Here is an 8,744-nt window from a genome sequence, read left to right on the forward strand (position 1 = left end):
AAGTTGGGGAGGAAAGGGTTTATTCAGCTTACATTTCCATACTGCTGTTGATCACCAAAGGATGCAGGACTGGAACTCAAGCAGGTCAGAAAGCAGGACCTGATGCAGAAACCATGGAGGGATGTTCTTTACTGACTTGCTTCCCCTGGCTAGCTCAGCCTGCTCTCTTACAGAACCAAGACTACCAGCCCAGAGATGGTCCCACTCACAAGGGGACCTCCCCCCTTGATCACTAATTGAGAAAATACTTTACAGCTGGATCTCATGGAGGCATTTCCTCAACTAAAGCTCCTTTCTCTGTGATAACTCCAGCCTGTGTCAAGTTGACACAAAATTAGCCAGTACATCCACTTCAGGGACAAATGCATATTGCTTTTGCACTGCTGTAAAGACACCATTTTAAAGATGAACTACCATCACTCAGGGGATACCTGTATATTTTAATTTATTTCATGTTTTAAATTTTTCTACAAAGAGAAGAACAAATATATAATGTATGCTGATGTTCATAGTCTTGTAGGAAGTAAAATTGACATAAGCATTGCTGTTGAATAAATTCTGACTATTTGTCACATAGAGTAAACTTGCAAAGAGCTGGTCTAATGATACAGAAAGGTCAATATTATGTATCATACTCTATTATGTGTGTGGTAAACAGTGGATCTATATCCAGCTTTTTTATAAAATGCACTACACCTTTTACTTTAAGGAAGTAATTATTTACAGCTGAGTAACTATGTAACGGTTCAGAGGCAAGTGTAACAAAACCCCTAAGTAACAAAAATGAAAGCTGATAAACTTTTATTTTGAAACTTATGTCACTGTAAAAGAAAAGTGTTAATTCTAGGGAATACATTCATGTATTTAGTCCATCTACTGAATATTTTTTTACAATGCTGATATGAATCACAGTAACAGTTGCAGATGCTGTTCTGCAGAGACTGGTTCTGAGACACATTCAGATTTAATTCCAGTTCAGACTTAACTGTCTTTGGGGGACATAGCCTGGAAGTCTGTGCAGAGAGTCAGTCTTCAATGACCAGAGTATGACGCAACTCTACAGCTTTGAAGAGAATCACAAACACTCTTGCATCTTTCTTGTTATGGTGAGATTAGGGGTGTTAGCTGATGTCTGCCAAGGATCAAAGTCAATGTTAAAGACAACGCTGGGGAAAGCTCTGAGCTGTGTCATGTTCTCAGAAGCGTTTGGTGATGACATGTGGTGTTAGCAAGTGTAGGCTTTGAAGCATTGCCTGTCCAAACTCCATTAGCATGAACCCTTGGGAGGGTAAGTACCAAGATGCCTTCACACTCCATCTGAGGATAGAATGGGGCAGGGGAAAAGGGGGGAAGAAGCAAACATGAGAAGATTGTCATAGAAGACTGACCCAGGAGTAGAAGAAAGAGTATCAATGAAACACCAATGCCTTCTGGAGACAACAGAATGAAGAGCAGTCAAACTGTGACTTCAGAGTTTGTCTTGCTCCCTGATTTTGCTGTACAGACCAAGCAACTTAGGGCACGCTCTCCATTGCAAAGTGAAAGCAATGGTTTCCCACCAGGGCACGGGTCTGCTTTTTGAATGAATGAATGATTACAACCAGAAAGCAGGGAGTGAAACAGCATCAATACTGCAAAGAGAAAGTACTGTGGGAGTTCCAAAGAGGTATTCATTCCCAGTTGGAGGATTTTAGGGAAGGACTTGGCAGATGGCCACATTTGAGGCCTTAAATGAAGGCTAACAGTTTGGAGCTAGCACAGGAGCACTGTAGGGCAAAGGACCCTTAAGCTAAGACCCATCACACTAAAACACAGAACAATGAAAATGCCCCCAAGGAAACCAGAGGGAGGAGGCCAAAGCCAGAGGGCCTCACAAAGCAGGCTGGAATGTTTTCTTCATTCTGAATGCCCCAGGAGTCTTTAAAGTCATCTAAGCCTGAGAAGGGTCTTGACACATCAGTGGAGTCCTGCATTAGCAAGATTTATCTGGTAACAGTGGATGAGACCTGCTTGGGGGGGGGGCAGAGGAAATGAACTGTAGAAGAATCCATTAGAATACACGGAATGTAAATAAAAGATAAGGACTTAGGTTAGCCTGGGGACAGTGGACATTGGGAGGTGGGTGAAAGCAGGTCATATGTCACACCTGTCTGAGCTACAACAGAGCAGGTGCCAGGGCCAAGAGCAAGGGAGGAATGAAGTCCTTATGTGACTGTTTACCCTGGGGTGATGGCCCTTTTCAGAGTAACAGTGAAGGATGTCTCAGATGAAAGGTTACAAATCACATTTGGAAGGCCTCACTTTTGAAGGGAAAGCATGACTTCCCGATGGAGAGATTTAAAATATCATCTATGATAGGCTCCTAGAAGTCAGCAGAGGGGTGAGCGCTCAGGAGATGCTGGAGCACTGACCTCTTCAGGACATCAACTGCCAGGGTGTATTTCTGACATGAACATTTAATCTGCGCTCTTTCCCATAGCATCTACATCAGCAGCTCGAGCTCTAGCTCCAGCGCCGCTGTGTGAAGGCACTGAGGAGGCTTCAAGAGGTTCTCTTCACTCAGGCAGGGAAGGGTGCAGTGTCTTTCCTAAGCATCTCCTTTAAAGAAAGATGGTTCCATGGAGAAGTGCTTGCCAAACAAATGTCAATGACAGAGTTCAGACCTCCAGCACCCACATGAAAAGGGGTGACCAGCCTGTCATCTCATTATGCTGGAGGTAGAGACAGGGGCCTCAGAGCAACCTGGCTGTCTAGACTGGCTTGGTTGGTGAGTTCCAGGTTCGCCAACTAAAGTGGAGAGTGACTGAAGATGGATGTTATTCAGTTGTTCTCCATCTTTGGCCTTCACATGTTGGAATACACATGCACATACATCTTCACACACATGACACACATGATCTCATAGAAAGGCAAACACACACAGTTCTTCACTATACACACACATATACATATATACATATACATATGCATAAGCATATACATATACATATACATATACATATGCATATACATATGTGTGTGTTGGTTTCTTTGCCAGTGCTGTGATAAAATACCCCAACAAAAGCAACTTCAAAGTGAAAGAGCTTATCCTGGCTCACAGTTCCAGGTTACAATCTGTCGTCATAGGGAGGTTGCAGAGTCAATTGTTCTAGATAGTTGGTCACATCCCAGCCATACTCAAGAAACAAGGAGCAGCAAATCAAATATGATGAAGGGCAGGACCTTCTGCCCAGGGGACAGTCTCACCCAAACGAGGACGTTCTTCCCATATCACTGAGTACAATGAAGATAATCCCTCACAAGCATGCCTAGTGGTAATTCTAGATTCTGCCAAGGCAACAGTTAACACTAGGATTCACACACACACACACACACACACACACACACACACACACACACAGAGGTTTTCTCTAATATTTGGGGTGGTGTTGGTGAGTTTTTTCATCACTATAGTAAAATAAACACTTGATATCATTAATTTATAAAATAACTATTTATTCTGGATCACATTTTGGCACTTCAGTCTACTCTGAGGCATAGGGCCCTTGGTGGTGTATCACGGTGTGAGCATAAGATGAAGTTTAAGCTCTCACACCATACAGAGGAAATCAAAAGGAGAAAGAGGAAGGGGCGCAGGTCCCACAGCCCTCTTTAAGGGCCATCCCTAATATCTTGATTTCTTCTCACTAGGCCTATTTAAAAGCCACAGTGCCTCCCAGTCACTCCAAGCAGTGGGGATCAGGCTATCAGCAGATAGTCTTTGGAGGCAATCCAGATGTAAGCTGTATCATGAGATCTTTCCAGAATCATGATGCTTGAGATGTTCAGAATAAATACCTTCAGAAAACACCGAAGTCCTAGTGATGGGGTGGGGTGGGGGGGCTGAGGTACCTCTTTATTCCTTTTCACTTTATAGGATGGAGCAAATCTGGAGCAAGCAAGAAGCACATAATAAACACCGAGCTGATGAATGTCTGGTGTCTGCTACTGAGAGAGGAGAAAGCCCATAAGAGTAGGGGGCGTAGAGGCTCAGCTCACAGAAGAGCATGGTCCTCTTCAGAGACTAGCAAAGCTGCCAGGGTTCTGAGTTTCTTATTCTTGCTTTTCATGAACAGGTGACCACTGGCATCTCTCAAGGCCACACCCCTCACTGCTCCTCTTTGTGTCTGCTCACTCACGCAGCCTGCAGGATCAGACATCAGTTCTTAAGCATCTGAACCAAGATGGCTGTCTCCTCTAATCCCTGAGAGAAAGCCATTCTCCCCTCCAATTACCCCCATAACACCAATCAATTTGATCTATGCTTCATCTTACCCAAACTCTTGACTCATCCTCTTCTGAAGAGGAGCTAGTGCCTTGGTAGTGTTTAGGGTTCCAGGCTCTGTGGTCCAGGCGTGGATGTGACTTTTGACAGCAGCTTTTTGTACATTGGGATGCTGAGCCTTTGCAAGGGCATATATGTGGTTCAGAGAGTAGGGACATGGTGGACAAGGAGGATAGAAAAGGTGCTTATCTTAGTGTTCTGTTGCTGTGAAGAGACACCGTGACCATAGCAACTCATGTAAAGAAAACATTTAGTTGGGGCTGGCTTACAGGTTTCAGAGGTTTAGTCTATTATCATGGAGGGAAGCATGGCTGTGCACAGGCAAACCTGGTGCTGGTGAGGTAGCTGGGAGGTCTACAACCAGATCTAAAGGCAAGAGGGGTGAGGGGAAAGAGGAGGGGGAGGGGAAGAAGGGGAGGGAGAAGGGGAGAGGGGCAGAGGGGGAGAGGGAGGGAGAAGGGGGAGGGAGAAGGGGAGGGGAAGAGAGGGAGAGGGGGAGGGAGAGAGAAAAAAGGAGAAAGAGAAAGAGACTGGGCCTGGCTTGAGAATTTGAAACCCCAAAGCCCACTCCCAGTGACACACTTCCACCAAGGCCACACCCACTCCAAAAGGCCATACCTCCTAATCCCTGTCAAGTAGCACCAATCCCTAATGACTTAACATTCAAGTCTACGAGCCTATGGGGGCCATCCCTACTCATACCACCCCAGTTCTTCCTTGTTTCTTCCCTCCTTCTTGTGCGTTGAGGGCTCACATATGCTCTTTCTGCAGCTCAGCACTAAAGAAGGCAACCAAGACATGAGACTCAAGAGCAATGCATCATGAATAGCAACACATCCGTCTACTGCAATGCCTCTCATGATCTGTGAGCATCCCCAAACAATCCGCATGACAGTCCAGCGGGGCAAGTGCCTGGGGGGAGCCAGATGGATTTATAACAGGCTGCTAGACAACTGTTATTCAGAGGCTGCTAGGCATTCGAACAGAACAGATCACTCCTAGGAATTGTTAAAGCCACTTTTCTGTATGTTCATGAACAAAATATACCCTTCACATTAGTGCATCAGCCTCTGCCTTCTGCAACCAGCTTTCCCCACTCAACATCGTATTTTGAAGTTTGGGCTCATCTTTACTGCCGAGAACACATAGTCTTAATTTCGTCTTCTGCTCTGAACATTTCTCTGCCTCCCATGAGCTTTTGGGAGTAAACCACAATAAAAAGCCTAAAAATATGTCTCTTGTTTACTACGTGTACCAAGTTGCCCTCCAAAGCATTTATACCAATTTAGATCTCCAAGAGCATCAAATAAATGTTTTTATTTCTTTTACTTTGCCAGAATTTGCTATGAGTTTTAAATTTTTCCAATTTCATGGGCACAGAATACTATTACTAAGTCAGAACACACTTCCTGTTTTTTAGTAGATTTGTGTGGGATTGTTTACCTGTCGTTTATCGTTTATGGCTCTTTCTTTTTGAAGTAGCCTATTTGGGTCTGCTCTATCCTTATCAGATAGGGATCTATCTCCTTGCTGATGCCAGGGGATGTGTGGTTAGCTGTAAGCATTGGGAGCTCCTTCCCTGTCTGCAGCTTGCCAGTTTTGAAGTGTTCCTATAGAGGCTTAAAATTCCAAAGTATTCAATTATGTCGACATTTCCCCATTAAGATTTGTGTGTGTGTGTGTGTGTGTGTGTGTGTGTGTGTGTGTATGTGTGTGTGTGCTTATGCTGCCTAGCAAATCTCCCTTGTACTAAGATAAGGATTTTTTTCTACATTTTTTATTATAAGACTTCAAAGTTCTTTTGCTATGTATATACATACACATATATTATGCATATATTATACAAATATGCATATAATTGTAATTGGTATGTGTATTAGTCAGGGTCCTCTAGAGGAACAAAGCCATCAGAACAACAATATACCAGAAGAGGATTGATTTATTGGGATAGATTAGCTTTCCCACTACTCTTATATGAAAGAACACTTCTCTATGGCCATCTTAGCTCTGGGGATGCTGAAACTGGTAGTTACTTAGTCCACAGGCCTGGGTGCCTTGAGAGGCACAGTCTGATGCTGGAGGCCCTGAGCAATCCTGGAGAGCCACCATGTTGGAAGGCTACAGAACCTGGCTCTCCTATCAGGATGCTGGCAAAGAGCAGTAGCGAAGGTGACCCAAATCAGCAAGGTGTGAGAGTAAGCAGGACAAAAGGAAAAGGCTTTTCCCTCCGACTTCCTTATCGGGGGCTCTGCTGGGAGGTGCTGCCCGAAGTGGGCTACCATGCCCATTCTGATCATTCTGATTAACCTCATCAGAAAACCCATCACAGCTGCGTCCAGAGGCTTGCCTCACACCTGGCTGTAGAACTTGTCAAGTGGAGATTCCACATTAACCATCACAGCAGGTGTGGTCTATGCTCGCTGGTGTGTTACTGTGGCTGGGGTTGATGATGTCATGAGAGTCTATTTCTGGACACAGCCGTGAGGATTTTTCCCAAGAAGGATGGCTTAATGCTGATGGGCTAAGTAAAGAACGCTTTCACACATGTGGCAGGACATCATCTTCGCACTGATGACCTAGAAGGTGCATTCACATCTTCTGCTTCAGTGGGGACACACACAGTCATCAGAGCTCCAGGGTCTTCAGCCTTCACTTTGGGACGCATGTCAACACCCCCTGTAGTATGCAACCACAATTGGCAGGTTCCACAGGTTTACTGGGAGATATCCTGCAGGATTCTTGGTAGTTAGGCTTTTGAACTACATCCCTGGCTTTCCTGATGTCCCAGCTTAGTGAACTACATCCCTGGCTTTCCTGATGTCCCAGCTTAGTGAACTACATCCCTGGCTTTCCTGATGTCCCAGCTTAGAGAAGATTGCAGGGCTGCATGCTGAGCACACTCTCATAATGACTCCTCCCACTGCCCTCTCTTTACACATGCACACACATGCACACAGACAGAAGTACTGTGACTATATGAGTGAAGGCAATATATGCATTTGTATTTTTATTTCCACTAGCAAAAATGAATGTGTGTATATATCTATGCATTTGTGCTATGTACACATAAATACACATTTGTGTGCATATAAATGTATATATGTGTGCATAAACACATATGTGTGCATACACATTTATGTCCCTCTACAAGAATTCATAGCTGTTTACTTTGGGTCTTCCCTGTATCTCCCTGTTACTGACTCCTATGGGATGGAAAGAGCCCACTTCAGGAGACTTGAGCTAGCTAAGGAACACCCCACTTGCAAGACACCTTACTCAGTGGCTCTCCAGACTTAAGGTTGCTTCTGGGAAAAATAAAGGGGAGTGTGGATAACTATGTTAGTCCTTCTTTTTTCTGCCACCAATAATACAACCCCACAGATTGTACAGATGTTAATGAAAAGTTGACTTTGGCTCACAGTTTTGGAGGAGCAAGATTTTGTGTGCGTGTGTCTGTGTACATGTGTGCATTCTTGTGTGTCCCTCTATGTGTATGTCCATGCACACACAGATGCATATGTGTGCTCTGATCTCTCTTCCCTTCCGATCAAGTATTCAAATGTAGACTCTACCTTAATGATCTTGTCTAATCCCAGTCGACTCTAAGCACCATAGTTAGGAATATTTTGTACTTTATATCAGGGAGCAGTTCTCAATTCACAAACCTTGTGGTACACACTTAAGCTGTCACCACCCCCCAAATAGCAATAGTTCATTCTTCTAGTTATTAGAATGTTCACAGACATACGAATCCTTGAAAAATAAACAAACACTTTGATGTAAGCAGGCCACAGAGTTGAAAGGAGGTGGGTGAAGGCGTGAAACCATGTGGAATTTCATCCCTGCAATGCCATGCTCCTAAACTGCTGGACTAAGGGGAAACCCATTCCATTGCATGGAACTAAAGTATCAGTCCATAGGAATAGCGTCTTCAGAGTCCAAGTTATAGAAACCTGTGCAGGGCAAAGAAACATCTCTAGACTTGTTATGTGCAATAGCAGATGAAGCTCAAGTGCAGGGCACATTTCGAAAGCCAGTTGGGTTATCTTAATTTTCCTGATTGTGTTCTCACTGTGGAGTGAGCTCATTTGTCACTGGGAGTCTTTCTACAGTTCAGTGTCATCTCCATCTGTCTTGTGCCAGCAACAGTCTATGTTAAGTACAGCAGCTTTGTAATGCTATTACTACTGAGTCCTTTCAATCTCTCCTTGCTATTCTTTCTCTTCAAGTTTCCCTCATCCCACTTAACTCTATTTGGACATGACGTTGAAGTTCATTATGTCAAGGGCTGATGATAATTCTGGCACGACTATTGCTATATTGGATTATAGATACATTTGCAGATAACTTCTGCTTTTTTATGATGGTGAATTCTCATCCATTGATATACTTTACTTTCCTATTTAATCTAAGACTCCTC

Source organism: Mus pahari, chromosome 5 (genome assembly GCF_900095145.1).
Source record: "Mus pahari chromosome 5, PAHARI_EIJ_v1.1, whole genome shotgun sequence".
NCBI lineage: Eukaryota > Metazoa > Chordata > Mammalia > Rodentia > Muridae > Mus > Mus pahari.